Raw genomic sequence first — 17,721 nt, 5'->3', positions numbered from 1 at the left:
AAAAAATGAAGATGAGATGATAATAATCGATGAACATGTATAATTTTACAATTCTGTTTTCTCATATTTTTTTTTTTAAAACTTAATACCTCACTTTAAAAGAATCCAATTCGATAAAACTTAACCACAAAACATGTAGAGCAACTATAGTATAAATTGTTCGGCAAATTCTTCCCGCATTTATATCTAAATTGTCTGTTAAATGATAAAAATACTCCTGATAAAATTGATTTTAAATAAAGGGAGTGTGGATAAAAAAAATATTTTTGAAACTTTTATTTAGAACACATTTCTAGATTTGGTGTTTTGAATTTTCTTTTCTAAAATGTATTTTTTCATAAATAAGGAGTAATTTTAAAAAAAAATTAAAAGTGATAGGTACAGGTTATCAAATTGGTTATAGTGAAGGAAGAATTTGACTAAGTTGTTCTAACATATGTAGTAGTTTATTTTTTTTTTCGGAGACATTGATACAAATATCTACGATTTTTATTATTCACTAATGTCTGTTAAAAAGTTGATTATTAATCGTTTTTAATAAAATTTCTTCTTTCAAATACATTTTTAATATAACTTGAATCAGTGACACGCATTCATAGTAATCTCGAATTATTTAAGAGGTGTATTATTGCTCAAAGTTACACACAAAAAAAAAAACATTTAAATTTAAAGTTTTATGAAAACGTGATTCGTGAGATTTATGTGCTACCCAATTAAGAAAATGGATGTGATTGATATATAAGTTATCACTTCAATATTCGTAAAGTTATCAAATTGGAGGGTTTTACATACATTGCAGTAATGTTTTTTTAAAAGTGTGTAACTTTTAATGTTGATCGCAGGTGTAAATGTACTTTCGCATATAAAATCCTATGCTTACTAAAGAACGTAAATTACAACCCATGCATTAATTATTATCTTTTTAAACATTTTGTTCTTTCTTAAATCAAAATTGCAACGTGTTTTATAGATTTTTCTTTATGAACAGGAATTTCTTAATAAATATCATTATTGATTTTAATTTCCATGACATGAATTGTTTTTATTGGTTCATGGTCATACTATTTAAAAAAATAAACAAAAGATATTCACTAAAAAAATCATTAAGTATAAATTAAAATTTAAAGACAAAAAAGAATTAATTATATATTATTTTTTTAATACTACAAAAATATTAATATTTAAATATTATTTAAATTTTTATTTAATTAGTTATTAAAAATTTAACTACCAATTTTAAAATATAAATAATTAATAACTAAAACTTTCTAGCTAATTAAATACTATAATTTAAAAACTATTTATTAATAATAAAAATTATTTTAAATATCAGTAATATTTTTAATCTCTAAAATAATATTTAATTTAATTAATATAATGATTAATTATTTTGATATTTAAAATTAGTTTTTATTTAATAATTTTTTTAGTAATTTGTTTATAAATTTTTTTGTGTGATTAAGATCACTTAAATCCTTGATTAATGTCCACCATGATAAAGTGCACGCATGAAGATCGGATTCAGAAAAGCATTGAACCTTTTTCCTGTTACTGACAGTGATAACAAGAAGAAACATTCATATATGCAAATTCATTGTGACATGAAGCTATGTTCACTGTATTTAGATAGAAAGAAAAACAATGAATAAAATATGTATGATACCCCAAAGTATATAAAGTTATCATGTTAATATTTAGAAGGAAAAATAAAGTTCTGAATAGTGTAATCTATCAATAAATTAAATTTTAAATTTTTAAAAAGATGTGATTTAAGTGATAATATTATTATATATTTAAAATTTGAGTGACATTAAGTAATTTTAACATTTTAATAACTATATTTTTAGTTTCAAAAAACTTATCTTACGATTTTTAAACTTTGAAGAACCAAAATATGTTTAGTTTAAAAAAACACTATAGATGAGGAAAAGAAGTACCAATAATATATTATTATTATTATTATTATTATTGCCTATGTTTGGCTGTAAAATATTAAAGCAAGGAAAAATCTAAAAATAAAAAGTTAAAAAAAAAAGTGAGTTTTAATTTCTTCTCTTAATTTTAAAGTTGAAAATATTCTGTATCTTTCTTTTCCTCTTCTAAACAATTAGTGGTTCATGAGAATCAATTAAGAGCATCTTCTAATCATAGATTAGCTGGCATTCCATTCTACTTCTTTGGTTGAGAGAGAACTGCATAAATAAATCAACATAACACTTTGGAATCAAAAAGGAAAAAGCTTGCAAAAGCATTTCAACAGTGTGCACTACACAATAATAATAATAATAATAATAATAATAATAATAATAATAATAATAATAATATGCATTGGTCAAGTAATAAAACAAAGGGCTTATATTTTATTGATGCACATGTTGGTGATGTCCTATACTGTAGCACAATATGTTTAGAGAGCATAAATAATAAAATAAACGAAGGTTCATTCACGCACACAATAGTCATTCAATGTTCTTCTATTTACAATATCTGAAACATAAGTTACAAGGCAAAGAACCTTTCAATTGAATTAAGAGTCACCTATATCAGTTAATACCTGCAAAAAATATCTATAATGGAGAGGAAAATTAGTTAATGACAATATTATGGAAGAAAAAGTTTATTTGACGTCCCTATAGCAAAAACGGGGTTACGCATATATCTTATCAAAACCTACACACAAATGTCATCCCTGTAGCAAAAATTCAACTTCTGCATTTTTTTTCTTAGCATTGGAAAGTGAAATGTTAAAAGAAACACATTTGAACTTGGAAAATCCTTCACTCAACTTTTACTGTGTTTTCGATTTGGACCAGTGACATACATTCAAAACGAATTCAACTTGGACCATTGTCCATTTACAAATAATTTCTTCCTACACCTTCATAGTTTCTTCCTGCACCTCCATAATTATTAAAATTCCAAAAGTACTGTTCTGAATTTGTATTTCAAAATTATAATTTATAAATTATTTTGTGATTCATAAATGAATTCTGAATTGGAGAATTCAGAATACAAAGTTGGCTTCCAAATTTTACAACTCAAAAATCATATTTTAATCCTGAAAATGGTTTCCAAATTATAAATTTCATAAACCGTATTTTGAATTTTATAATTGGAAAGTCATTGTGACTTTTGAATTCAAAAATTCGAAATACAAAATTATTTTTTGAATTTTATAATTCGATATACAAAGTTCACTTCTAAATTCTATTCTATAATTTGAAAGTTAATTTTTTGAATTCAAAATATTACTATTGGAGTGTAGAATTTGTAATACTATCTGCACGTAGACTTAATTCTTAAATGATGGAGGATTCAGATACTTAGACTTAATTTTTAATTTTATTAAAAAAAAATCTGACTTTTCACAAAAAATAATGTAGAGGTACGGGAATAAACAATGGAGGTAAAGGAAGAAATTGCCCCCATTCTCAAGTACAGACTATTTTTTGGGCCTTCGCAATGCTCCATATGGCTTTAACGTTTAGTTGCATGCAATTGCTTCCTGCACCCAAAACAATTTCAAAAATTTCAAAAATACTCTTTATTCTAGAAATGAAAATTCAGAATTGAAAATAATGCATTCCAAAAAAGTAGATCCGGAAGAGATTATTGTGTTCTGAATTTAAAATCTGGAAAAAAAATTAAAATCCCATTTCAGATAAAAAAATCAAGAATTGAAAATAATACATTTGGAAAAATTTATCCGAAAGAGATTATTGTGTTTCGGAAAAAAGGATCCGGAATGTAATTTTATATATACCTATTTTTTTAAGGGTACTTTTATCTTTTCCCCTGTAATGGGGTGCAGTGGGGTGCAGTGTTGTGGTGCAGGAAGCAATTACCTTAGTTGCATGTGTACCGAAAATATTTTGCGTATAATAAAACTCCGAAGGAGCATGAAGCAACATGGTCTTGGTCCTGTACCTGGTTATCTAAAATATCAAAAGAAGATTCTTCACTTATGGGAATAAAGTTCTTCATATCTAACTCTAAATTCCACAAGGAAAAAATTTCTTCAAGGCTTGAAATCCCAAACAGGTCAACAATGAACAAAATACAGGTTAGTAATGTATTTTGAACAGTTACTTTGTTACTTTCCCAGAAAGAAGGACAAAAGATTCACGGTAAAAAAATGAATACCTCTCTTTGACTTATTATTTCAGCATTTTAACAGAGCACCCAAGCACTTACAAAGGAAAACAAATTTCTTTCACACAGGTATTAGCCTGTCACTACATTAACATACAACAAAATCTCCTTTAACCTACCGAGTTAGTCTTTATTTAAAGACCAACCATAGTCAACAACTAACTGAAACCCCCTTATCCTTTCTTCTTATTTTTTTTTTTCTATAATACACCCTTCATACATTTTCCTTATCTTCTTGTATAACATTACTCCCTTCAGTCAAAACAATCTTGTCCTCAAAGTTGAAATCTGAAAATTGCTCCTTGATGGTTGTCACATCCTCCCATGTATCCGTATCAGTGTCACCTTCATTCCACCTTATTAAGACTTGGGGAATGTGAGCTCCTTTGACGGCTACTACACGTCTATCCAAAATTCACACCCTATCCCTGAAATTCTTGAGGAAATTCTGGATGCACTTGGTGATTTCCCACCGCTAACTTGAGTTGGGAAACAAGGAAAAATGGGTGTATTCGAGCTTGTACCGGTAGTTATAGTCAAAACGCCACGGGACCCACGTTAGAACCGTAAAAGGCCCATAATATTTGGCTGCTAGTTTAGGATGCAATCGACCAGGCATAGTTGTTGATGCGGACAAGTTTTCAAATATACCATATCTCTTAGTGTAATTGGAGAAGGTTTTCTGTGGCGATTGGCGAAAGGCAAACTTAGATATTTGATCCTGCGTTCTCCCGAAATTAAATTTGAGTTGTGAGGGCCTTATCACAATTCATTAAAGCTTGGGTCACCGCCTCTACCATTGTTTCCCCTATAACAAAACGTGCCAAAGATGGAGGAGGGTGTCCATACACTACTTCAAAAGGTGTACATTTTGCTATCCCATGAAAATTGGTGTTTTACCGATATTCCGTCCAAGGAAGGAAAATCGCCCACATTTTGGGTTGCTTCGAACAAAAACAACAAAGGTATGTTTCCAGCATCCTATTCGAAACCTCTGTTTGTCCATCCGTCTTTGGATGATATGTCGTGCTCATGTTAAGCGTTGTCCCTTGCAATTTGAACAATTCCTTCAAAAACATACTTAGAAACGTTGAATCTCTGTCACTCACAATGGAAGTTGGGATGCCATGTAGCCTCACCACCTCTTTGACAAACACCTATGCAATCGATCTAGTTGAATACAGATGTTTAAGAGGAATGAAGTGACCATACATACTAAGGCGATCAACTACCACCAAAACTGCGTCCTTCATGCTGGATTTAGGAAGTCTGATAATGAAATCCATGCTTATCTCATTCCAAATATCCTTTGGACTAGGCAAAGGCTGAAGTAGCCCTTGTGGTGAACACGTTTGGTACTTGTTCTACTGGCACACAACACATGCGAGGACATATTCTGTGATGGTCTTCTTCATGCCCATCCAATGCAAAGATTGAGCTATTCTTTTGTAAGTACGGAAAAGTCTCGAATGCCCTCCCATAGAAGTAGTATGGTATTTTTGGAGCAGTTTGGGAATCCAACTCGAAGACGATAATAACACCATTCTACCCTTGTAATGGAGTCTTCCATTTTTCAAGGTATAATTCCCATGTGACGCAGGATCCTAATCCTTAATTCCTCTACGATTTTATTTAATGCAGGATCCTGCTGGTTTTCTTCTTCTACTAACTCAATGTCCCGCCAATATGGTTTGGATAAAACATTGATCTCCACAACCCCTTCTTCTTCCTCCTCCAGTCTTCGTGACAACGTATCTGCCACCTTATTAGATGCTTCTGGTTTGTACACAACTTCAAATTCATAACTCAACAATTTTTCTAACCAATTTTGTTGGTTCTGGGTGGTGATTCTTTGCTCCAGTAAATACCTCAAACTCTTTTGATCCGTGTAAATAGTAAATTTATGTCCCAACACGTAGGGTCTCCAATGTTGAATTGCTAACACCAAAGTCATTAATTCCTTCTCATATATAGATTTGGTCAGAGACGTCTCAGCCAATGCTATGCTGAAAAAAGCAATTGGTTTTTTATTATGGGACAACATCGCCCCAAAACCCGTGCTTGAAGCATCACATTCGATGGAAAAAGGTTGGCTGAAATCTGGCATCATTAACACACGTGCAATAGTAATCGTTGTTTTTAACTACTACATGGCTCTCGTACTCTCCTCTGTCCACGCAAAATTTCCCTTTTTCAACAACTACGTTAACGGTCTCGTCATTCGTCCATAGTTATATATGAATTTTCTATAGTAACCCATGAGGCCCAAAAATCCTCTTAAAGCTTTCAAGGATTTGGGTATTGGCCATTGCAAGATGTATCATATTCTACATGACCCAAATATTTTTCACTTCCTGTTTACCAAACTTTCATTTCTTGTGATTTCCGTAAAACTAATGTTGTTGGAGAAATTTGTATAACCTGTTTCAGGTGTATCATATGCCTTTCCCACGTTCTGGTGTATATCAGAATATCATCAAAGAAAACCAATACAAATTTCCTTAAGTAAGACTGTAGAATGTCATTCATGGCACACTGAAAAGTAGATGGTGCATTAGTTAGTCCAAACGACATAACTAGTGATTCATAATGTCCATGGTGTGTACGAAAAGCAGTCTTCTGTATATCAGATTCATGGATACGAATCTAGTGATAGCCAACCCGCAAATCCACTTTGGAGAACTATTGTGCCCCATGCAATTTGTCTAGCAGTTCCTCTATAACTGGAATTGGAAATTTATCCTAAATTGTCGCTTTATTCAAGGTTCTATAGTCCACACAAAACCTCCAGTTGTCATCCTTCTTTTTAACTAGAATAACTAAACTTGAATAGGGGTTGTTGCTAGGTCCAATCATCCCTGCCTTCAACATTTCTTCAACTTGTTTCTCTATCTCCATCTTCAATACATATGGATACCTATACGACCTCACATTGATTGGGTCTACCCCATATTTAATTGGAATATTATGATCAATTTCCCTGTTGGGTGGTAATTGTGGTAATTGTTTGGTTTCTTCAAAAACCTTCTCACATTCCTTCAAAACATCATTCAACTCCATTGTTTGCCCCAAGGTTAACCCAGCCATTTCCTTCTCCCTCATGGTTAATTTGTACACGTCTACTTTTGTGCTCTCAACTCCCATATAACAGACACCACTTCTATCTCCTCCTTTTTAACGCTTTGGGAGTCCCCAAAGTTCTGGTTAATGTGTGGTCTCCTTTAATTTGCATCTTTTGACCTTCAATACAAAAATTCATTATCAACGTCTTCCAATTGACTCTCTCATCTCCCAAAGTCGCCAACCAAGCTACTCCTAGTATCACATCCACCCCTCGTAGCTCAAACAAGAAAAAGGTCTCCTTAAACGTATAATTTTCCAACTTCACCTCCACTTCTTGGCAGCACCCACTCGCTATTTTTTTATGTCCATCACCTAACCTCACGTTATACGACAGTGTGGACTCAACTTGTAATCCCAATTGGCGCACCATCTCGGCAGAGAGGAAGTTATAACTAGACCCACTATCAATCAACACTAATGTTGTTTTTCCTTTCACCTTCCCTTGTAATTTCATGGTGTTGGGTTGTGTTAGACCCCAGCGAAAAAATGGATAAATTCATCTGTTGACACTCCCTCTCCTCTTCTTCGTCCTCCAAAATTCTCATCAATTTGTCCCAGCATACTCTGATTCCCCTCTGCAGGACCTCCCTCATCTTTTGCGTAGATGATCACATGCAAATTCTTTTCAAGGCAACGATGGCCTGGACCATACACCCCTCCGTATTGATCATAGAACTTCCTGGTTTCTATTACTTTATCAAACAATCTTAGGTGTTTTCTATTACTTTCATGATTATTGTAATTGTACTTTCATAAACTTGTAAGTGTGTGTGAAATTCTGCAAAGTCAAAGGGTGTTCTAACTTGAAGTGTGTAGTTGCAAAGAGGGTGAGTGGGCTTGTGGTTTTCAATGTCACCTCTTTGTGGTTGTGTTGTTCTAAGTGGTTGTTTTAGGAACAGGATGTAGCTCAAGATTGAGTGAACCAGTATAAAATTGACTGTGTAAATCTCTCTCTCTCTCTCTAACTCCTTATAACTGTTTGTTTTAATTTTGCTTTTGCTGCTGATATAAACAATCGATTAAAACGTATTTTCAATCGGTTAAAATTCTGTAAACAGTTTCTGTATCATTGTTTGATTGCTTTCCTTAATTTTTTATCTATGATTGTTTGATAAAGGTTCATTCTTATTCAATCTTTGCGAAAATCTTTGATAAACAATTCACCCTCATCTTGTTTAAGCCATCAATTCTTACACAAACATATTCCCTCCTTCGAACATATTTTGGGTAGGGAAGGGTCCTGGACCCCTTGTTTCTTGAACCTTCTCTTGCAACTCCTCATGGTCGAACCTCTCTGCTTGAGATGAAAAAATCTTACCTTGCGTTGCTAGCCAAATTAGACAAGACCTGACCACTGTTTCCCTTATACAACTCCGTGTGGACTATTATTCCCGTCCCTCCTTAGTAACGCCCGTAGGAAGCGTTATTCCTATACCCATTATTGTCTCATTTTTATTTCTTGATGGACTCTTCCACATCCAGTGCAATCTCCATTGCTCTCATAAGTTCTTTGGGATCATGAGGTCTAATTTGGTTATGAATCTTGGACTGTAACCCCACAAAGAAATATCCTAGCAACGGTTCATCCCCTGTCTACGGTGCTTGTGACACTAACAGCTCAAACTCTTGAATGTATTCATCAATTCTTTAAAAAAAAATTAATCTTTGCTAATTTCTCAAAGACAAAACTCTTTTCCCCTTCCTCTGAACCTTCTATTGAGTGCCATTGAAAACTCTACCAAAGAAGGGTTCTTGGAATTCTTCCGCCAAAAACTGAACTAAGGACTGGTACTACCTTCCCTACTAATGAAATTCAGTCTTAGTCTCTCCCTGGTTGAGACATTTTACACCTCAAAGAATTTTTCTGCTCTGGCCTACCACCCCATCGGATCCACTCCCTCAAAGACCGATAATTCCACCCTCTTAGACCAAGGTTTACAATGCCCTTCATCCTGGGCATCAGATTTGTTACCATCTTGATCGTTCTTCCTTCTTTTCACTTCCATTCACCGAACTCTCTCCCCCCCTCTGACATTTTGTCACCTTTCTTGATGTCCCGCAACATTTCTTTGATTTCCTTCAAGTCCAACATGTTTTCCTTTAACTCTGTGATGTCTGCTCTCATTTCCACAATCACTTTTCCTTGTGCGCTAGTCAATTTCTCCAATGCACTCATCTTCTATTCTATCTTCTCTTCCTCCCTCTCTCTTTTTGGATCCGGCAGGTCAGACCAAAATGTTACAATCCTAGAAAGAAAGACAAAAGATTCACTCACAAAACACAGTAAAAGAATGAATACCTCTCTTTGACTTATTATTTCAGCACTTTAACAGAGCACCCAAACACTTACAAAGGAAAACAAATTCATTTCACATAGGTATTAGCCTCTCACTAAATTAACATACAACAAAACCTCCTTTAACCTACCGGTTGGTCTTTATTTAAAGACCAACCACAACCAACAACTAACCGAAACCCCCTTATCCCTTACTCTTAAATTTCTTTTTATAATACACCTTGTGCTGGACCAGAACGCTCAAAGCTCAACACTCGGTGGTCGGACCTCGACACCTATCATAGACAGGTCCGATCGACTTTTGGGCCAGAATAGCGGGCCATATAATTGGGCCCCAGATGTATGTATAAGTCCGTTTTTGTATAATTAAGGTAATTCTTCATGCATAAGGCCTAGGCGGCTGGTGAGGGGTAGTTATGGGCCTAGGGGTGCACTTAATGTGCATGGGGTCTAGCTTAAGTAAATACTTTCTTTTATACCTAAGCCCATGTATGCTAAAGCGTGGAAGGGTTAGGTTGTATGTATGATGAGAAGAAGCGTAGCACCACGTTGATGGTGCCTACGTAAACATATTGGACCCCTGATGCTGGTACATGAGTTGGTACCCTAGTGGTTATTTTGTTATTATTTTATGCACTCCCTATAGGAAAGATTTCGTTCTGTTGTAGCACCGTGATGATCTCGGGAAGAACAGATGCTATGCATTGCAAAATGTTCATGGGGACGTTCATAGGAATGACATTACAGTTGTTTGTTTTCCTTCCTGATGGCCACATAACCTCTTTCGATCAATTTTTTGGATTGTTCAGGGAACAATTCATTGTTAATCAAGCCCAACCGCTGGTCTCTTTCGATCTTTTCGGCATAAAGCAAAGACTGGGAAGATTGCCTTTGAAGGATTTTTTGAACAGATTTGGGGCGTTCGCAGTGAAGCTCCAAACTCAGGATGAGGCCTTGATGTTCCACGCTTTTCGAAAGGGGGTCATGTCAAGGTCGTTCAGCGACTCATTAATCAGATATCAAGCAAAAATGTTTGGGGTGTAGTTGGATCGGTGCCACATGGAGGATCTGAAGGACCCCCATGGTAAAGTCATCGGAGGGAAGGGTAATATGTAGTTCGAGAAAAAAATATTATAAACAAAAAAAGAAATTGTGGGGTGCGTTTTCCCGACCATGGCAAACTCGGTCAGTGTAGCCGCAAATGTCAGCCATCAGCACATCCGAAGGTGAATCGGGTTTTAGATAAAAATTGATTAGATTATTGGAATCCCTGAAGCAAGTAGGGATAGCCAAGATGCATGGATCAACCCACTCGTAACTCATACCGTGCGATCTAAAATCGTTCGAGCCACTAGCGTCTCTCGCACTACCAGATGTAGTGTCAATAACTTTCGATGACTATATCTACAAAAGTATTAGAAGAGTCGGAAAGAAGACATGACTCACCTGAATATTGTACGAAGAGTGAAAGTAAGTGAAGAGACTCGACATGTGGTAAACCTTATAAGCAACAAAGAAAGTGTAAACCTTTCCTCAGTCAAATGAAGTCCTATTTATAAGAAAACTAAAGAGAGAGATTATCATGCATACGGCTTAGAACCGTTAGATCCATATCCATCTAATGGCTCGTGCCACCCAGCTTACGAAACGACGCACAACCTCAACCATTCGATTTGATTAAACAGTGTTTATTGAAATGGTGATTTTGTTCTGAAAAGTAAACGTCATATCACTGTTAGGCATTTAATGTTTCCAATAATCACATCTCATCTCGAGAACTACAACGGCCATCTTCGGCTCTTTAAAAGTCAACTTCACTAGTACAAAATACCTCATTAACGACAACCTTTACAGTCGGTTTGGAAAGAACCATCGTAATAAACGAAGCGGTGGCAACATCGTAATTTTTTTGAAATTTTTTACACTTTTAACAACGGTTCTCGCCTTAACCGTCGTTAAAAGTGAGTGTTGTAGGTTTTAACGACGGTTCTCCCTAGAACCGTCGTTAAAGGTAGACATTCCACGACGGTTCACTCTGAACCATCGTTAAAAGTGGGTCTCCTTTTTGAATTCACATCTGAACGTTGCTTTTCACTCTCTTCTTTCAACCAGTTATTCCTTTTCTTCTCTCTACCGCGACTCACCCTGTTCCGCGACTCCACCGTGCACCGCGACCACCACCGTTCGACCACCACCGACGCCGCACCTCGACCACCGTTCGACCGACGTTCCACCACCGCGCACCCACGTCGCACCTCCATCACTGCGCGACCCACGTCGAAGCTCCACCACCGCGCGACCCACGTCGCAGCTCCACCACCGAGCGACCCACATCGCAATTCCACCACCGCGCGACCCACGTCGCACTTCCATCACCGCGTGACCACCGTCCTGCTCCCAGTGACCACCGATTCGCGCGACCGAGCGATTGCCCAATCCTCTGCGTCCAGTGACCGCTGACCGACGCCCTGCAACCCTCGAGCCGCGACCCGTGACCTCTGAGGCGCGCCACCGTTCCCACCTTGCCCTCCGACCGCGACCGCCACCCATTTTGAGGTTAGTATATTTTTATTTATTTTTAACTATATTTTAGAAATGTTTGTTTTGAGTTAGATATTAATTCTATATATTGAACGAACTAATTCTGAGTCCGGAGGTGTCTGACCTTCTGCAGTGTTGATTTAATTTTCAATGATTATATATTGTTTTGATATATTGAACGCATTGGTTCTGAGTCCGAAGGTGTTCGACCTTCGACAATTTTGATTTATTTTTTAATGATTATATATTGTTTTGACATATTGATCGCACTGGTTCTGAGTCCGGAGGTGTCTGACCTTCGGCAATTTTTATTTATTTTTTTATGATTTTGAGTCCGCACAGGTTTTTAGTTTAGCAGCTCTATGGATCGGAGTTGGATTAATAAACCACGAATAAGTGAAACTTACGAAAAAGGGGTGGAAAAATTCATACAATTCGCAGAACATAATGCCGTTAGTTGTAATAATGGAGTAAGGATAAGGTGTCCTTGTGTCAATTGTTTGAATGGAAGGATATTGAGTGTTTCCGAAATTAAAGAACATCTTTTGTGTGATGGATTTTTGAAAAGTTATACAACATGGACGTGGCATGGTGAATTGTTAGACTTGCCAAGTGTGCGTGGTGCTTCGAAGGAAGTTCATTTCTCAATGGATGATAGATTAGAAGACATGATTCGTGATGTGGGAGCAGAATCTTTTGCTAATGCAGTTTTTGAAGATATGTCTAATGATGCAGAGACTCCTTTGTATCGTGGTTCAACCAACTTCACACGATTATCAGCAGTGTTAAGGTTGATGAATTTGAAGGCAATGAATGGATGGACCGACAAAAGTTTTACAAAATTGCTTCAATTGCTTAAGGACATGTTTCCAGAAGGAAATACCTTGCCCAATCGAAATTATGAGGCAAAAAAAAATACTTTGTCCAATGGGTATGGAGTATAGAAAAATACATTCATGTCCTAACGATTGTATTTTATACAGAAATGAGTATGAAGATTTAAGAAGATGTCCCAAGTGTGGTTTGTCACGTTATAAGGTTAAAGTTGGTCAGAATGATGAAATTGATGAATTCACAAAGGAAGGTCCTTCTGCTAAGGTTGTTTGGTATCTTCCAATAATTCCAAGGCTTAAGCGTTTGTTTGCAAATGCAGATGACGCTAAAAACCTTAGGTGGCATGCAGATAATAGAAAATGTGATGAACTACTTCGTCATCCTGCTGATTCTTTGCAGTGGAAGAATTTTGATAAAGAATTTCCTGAATTTGGAAAAGAATCAAGAAACTTAAGACTTGGATTGGCAATTGATGGAATGAATCCCTTTGGAAATTTAAGTAGTAATCATAGTTCATGGCCCGTTTTGTTAGTGATTTACAACTTACCTCCTGCTTTGTGTATGAAGCGCAAATACATGATGTTATCTATGATGATCTCTGGTCCAAAACAACCTGGAAATGACATAGATGTTTATCTTAATCCATTGATTGAAGATTTGAAGTTATTGTGGAATGAAGGGGTTGATGTGTTTGACGCGTTTAAGAATGAATCTTTCTGATTGCATGCGATGTTGTTTTGTACTATCAATGACTTCCCTGCATATGGGAACTTGTCAGGTTATAGTGTGAAAGGCCATAGAGCATGTCCAATATGTGAAGAGAAGACATCTTATGAGCAGTTGAAACACGGAAGAAAAACCGTGTATCTTGGGCATCGTAGATTTCTAAAGAAATATCATCCGTATCGTAGATTGAAAAAAGCTTTTAACGGATACTAAGAACATGACATTTGTCCCACTCCCTTAAGTGGTATTGAAATTTATGAAAAAATAAAAAATGTTAATGTGACTTTTGGAAAAATGAAGAAGAAGAAAACTGTGAGTGAAATATGGAAGAAGAGATCAATATTTTTTTATCTTCCGTATTGGTGTAAGTTAGATGTCAGACACTGTCTAGATGTAATGCACGTAGAAAAGAATGTGTGTGACAGTCTAATAGGAACACTTCTGAACATTAAAGGCAAAACAAAGGATGGTGTGAATGGACGTATGGATTTGATTGAGATGAATATACGAGAGGAATTGGCACCGAGAGAAGTTGGTAAACGTACATACTTGCCTGCAGCGTGTTACACTTTGTCAAAGAAAGAGAAAACAAGTTTTTGTGAATGTCTTAAAGGTGTTAAGGTACCACAAGGCTACTCTTCAAATGTGAAGAGTCTTGTATCTATGAATGATTTGAAACTAATTGGCTTAAAGTCACATGATTGTCACGTTCTAATGCAACAATTACTACCGGTGGCTATTCGTGGAATCTTGCCCAAAAATGTTAGGCATACAATCACTCGACTATGTTCATTTTTCAATTCCATATGTAGTAAAGAGATTGACTCTCAGAAGTTGGATGAACTTGAAGAAGAAATAATTTTTATCTCGTGTCAACTCGAGATGTTTTTTCCTCCATCTTTTTTTGATATTATGGTACACTTGGTTGTTCATCTTGTAAGAGAAATCAGATTGTGTGGGCATGTTTATATGCGATGGATGTATCCAGTTGAACGATACATGAAGATTTTGAAGGGATATGTGAAGAATCAATGTCGTCCAGAAGCTTCCATTATTGAAAGATACATTTCAGAAGAATCTATTGAGTTTTGTTCCGAGTACATGTCAAAAGCCAAATGTATAGGAGTTCCTGAAAAAGGTTGGCACTCTCGTAAATTCATAAGTAAATCTTCAAGAGGTGTACATGTCATAAGCAAATCTAGAAAAGAGGTTCTGCAAGCACACTTGTATATCTTGAATAAAACTGATGAGGTGTTACCATACTTAGATACACACAAAGACATTATCAAATATAAAAATCCAAGACAATCAGAAAAATGGGTGTTAATTGAGCATAACAAAACTTTCATGTCATGGTTTAAGCAACAAATAATGAATGATCCATCAGCATCTGAAACATTAACATGGCTTGCAAACGGTTTCAAATTTGATGTTTTATGTTGTTCTGGCTATGAAGTAAATGGTTGTTTGTTTTACACAAAGTCTCGAGATGATAGGAGTACAGTGCAAAATAGCGGAGTCAACTGCAAATGATCAAAATCCTGTTGTGGGATCAATGCCTTATTATGGTGTCATAATAGAGATTTGGGAAGTTAATTATATCAAGTTTATTGTACCTGTTTTCAAATGCAAGTGGGTTGAAAATAAGACTGGTGTCAAAGTTGATGAATCAGGAATGACTTTGGTTGACTTTCGAAAGATAGGTTATCATGACGAACCATTTATAATGGCACATCAAGCTTCCCAAGTTTTCTATATCCAAGATCCTACGTCTGACCACTGGTCTGTTGTGCTACATGGAAAAAAACAACATAATGACCCAGAAGATACAAACAATGACATTTGTGAGATTGAATCACTTACAAGAACGACCATCAATAAAGAGTACGAGGATGTTGCTGATGTTGTACATGCAACTCGAAATGATCATGATGAAGGAATATATATTTGTATGTACATGTGATTCATGTTTAGTTTTACAATATATTTCATTTTCATTATATTTCATATTCTTGATGCTTATTATATTTTTTTGATAACAGGAACATGGCAGATGATAAAGTTTCCCATTCAAAAACTGGTAGAGGACCTACAAGATTAAAGAATATGTTTAAGAAGATAACTAAAGATGACAAAATACCTTTGTCTATTGATATCCACACTGGGCAACATGCAAAGAAATATAGGAGTTATCTTGGAGTACTATCTCGTGAAAGGATCTCTATCTTAACTCAGTACTGGGATCACGTGAGTGACCACGAGAAAAACATGATTTGGCAAGATATTATGGTATGTAACTGTTTTTACTTTGCTCAATCTAAAGTTCTTTTATACTTTGTTTTTGTTTATGAACTAATTCTTTCAAACAATGTAGACGCATTACAACATCCCGAATGTGGAAACCTTGAAAGCGAAGGTTCTTTCAGATGTGGGTGTCAAGTTTCGTCAGTTCAAATCAAAATTGACAACAGATTATATATATGGGAAAAGGAAAGAAGAAAATCCTTGTGCAAAATATGCATCCATTGATGAAGAAACTTGGCAGCAGTTTGTCAATATTCGACAAACTGAAAAATGGCAGGTTAGTATCACTTTTATATTTGAATATAGTTTATATTAACGTATTACTAAATTTTGAGTGTTATGATAGGAGGTTCGGAACAAAGCAAAAGCCAATCAGGCATATAATGATACCCCACACTTATTGTCTCGTGGTGGTTATAAGTTGCTAGAGCAGAAGATGCTTGAAGAAAAGATTAAATCACGTTCTACTTCCATTGAGGAAATGAATAGTGTAGATTCTTTAAGACCTCCATCCCCACCACTCCGACATGAGATGTGGAAGGGTGCCCGTATAAACACACTAGGGACATGGAGTTCTAAGTCTACAGAACAAACAGTTGAACGCATTGTAAGTTTGACAATTTCTTTTCAATGTGTTATTTTAAATTCTATGTGTTATTTTAAATTCTATGTGTTATTTTAAATTCTATGTGTTATTTTAAATTCAATGTGTTTTAGTTTGTCAATTTCTTTTCATTTGTTTTAGGATTCTCTTAATGAGCAATCAACACATGGGACTTTTAAACCATGTGGTCGCAATGATATTCTTAATGTTGCTCTCGGACGACCTGAACACCCTGGACGTGTTCGTGTAGCTGGATATGGGGTTGGGATTCGGTCATACTTTGGACCTCCATCACACAGCAAGTAACAATTGTCCAATGAACCTAGCCAAGAGTATTTACTACAACTACGTGAGCAGTTAAAGACTGAGGTAACTCAAGAGCTTAAAGAAAGCTTCATGGAGGAGTTTAGTGCGCGAATGGAAATGGAGTTCAAAAAGCGGTGGGAGAGTTTAGGACACTCACAGCAACCACCTACTATGGTAGAAGATGAACCACCTCTGCCTCCTATTAAGAAAGTCAGCACTAAAGGGAGTTGTTCGACAGTTGATCTATCAGGGGATGACTTTGGCTCAACTAGCCAATGCGAATTATATGTTGAGTGTAATTCTTTGACCCGATTCGTTGCCTTGGGTAAGTGTTATGAAGGGGTCACAATGTTACACAATGTGCCTCTTCCTTCTAATTTCATGAAGGTCACGGTGGAGAAGGTCCTTTATGGTGATCTTGCAGTTCCTGTGCCGACATCAGAGGTGACAATTGTGGCAGAGGCATTACATACTTTCGTTGCCTGACCTAGACATCTCGTCAGACCTATAGACTCTATGGTATATATTTGCACTAATATTAATAGAATTATATATCAGATATATTACATTCTAACTAATTTAAGTATTTTTTTTTTTTATGAGTAGCAGGAACCTAAGACAAATCTGCCTCTGGGAAAGAAGAAAATAGTCTCTATTGATGATCCTCTGGCGGCATTGGTGGAAGTTGCTACAGCTTTAGATACAACCGTCTTAGAGGTTCCATGGGATGCCAATGTTTTTGGAAGGTATAGTAATCTACCATTGTACGTTCACATGTCTGATTTGTTGGACCTTGCATCTGGAGATCAAGAGATTAACATAACAGTTCTGCAAT

At 35.8% G+C, this 17,721-nt stretch overlaps 1 pseudogene; it reads left to right on the top strand.

Annotated features, from left to right (window-relative positions):
* The first annotated feature begins 12,474 nt into the window (after positions 1 to 12,474).
* LOC150027959 (uncharacterized) lies at positions 12,475 to 17,357 on the top strand (annotated as a pseudogene).
* Positions 17,358 to 17,721: the final 364 nt, after the last annotated feature.

The sequence above is a fragment of the Phaseolus vulgaris genome, chromosome 4 (assembly GCF_051622355.1).
Source record: "Phaseolus vulgaris cultivar YP4 chromosome 4, ASM5162235v1, whole genome shotgun sequence".
Classification (NCBI taxonomy): Eukaryota; Viridiplantae; Streptophyta; class Magnoliopsida; order Fabales; family Fabaceae; genus Phaseolus; species Phaseolus vulgaris.
Note: the sequence above shows the minus strand (reverse complement) of the source record. Positions and strands in the feature narration are given on the sequence as shown.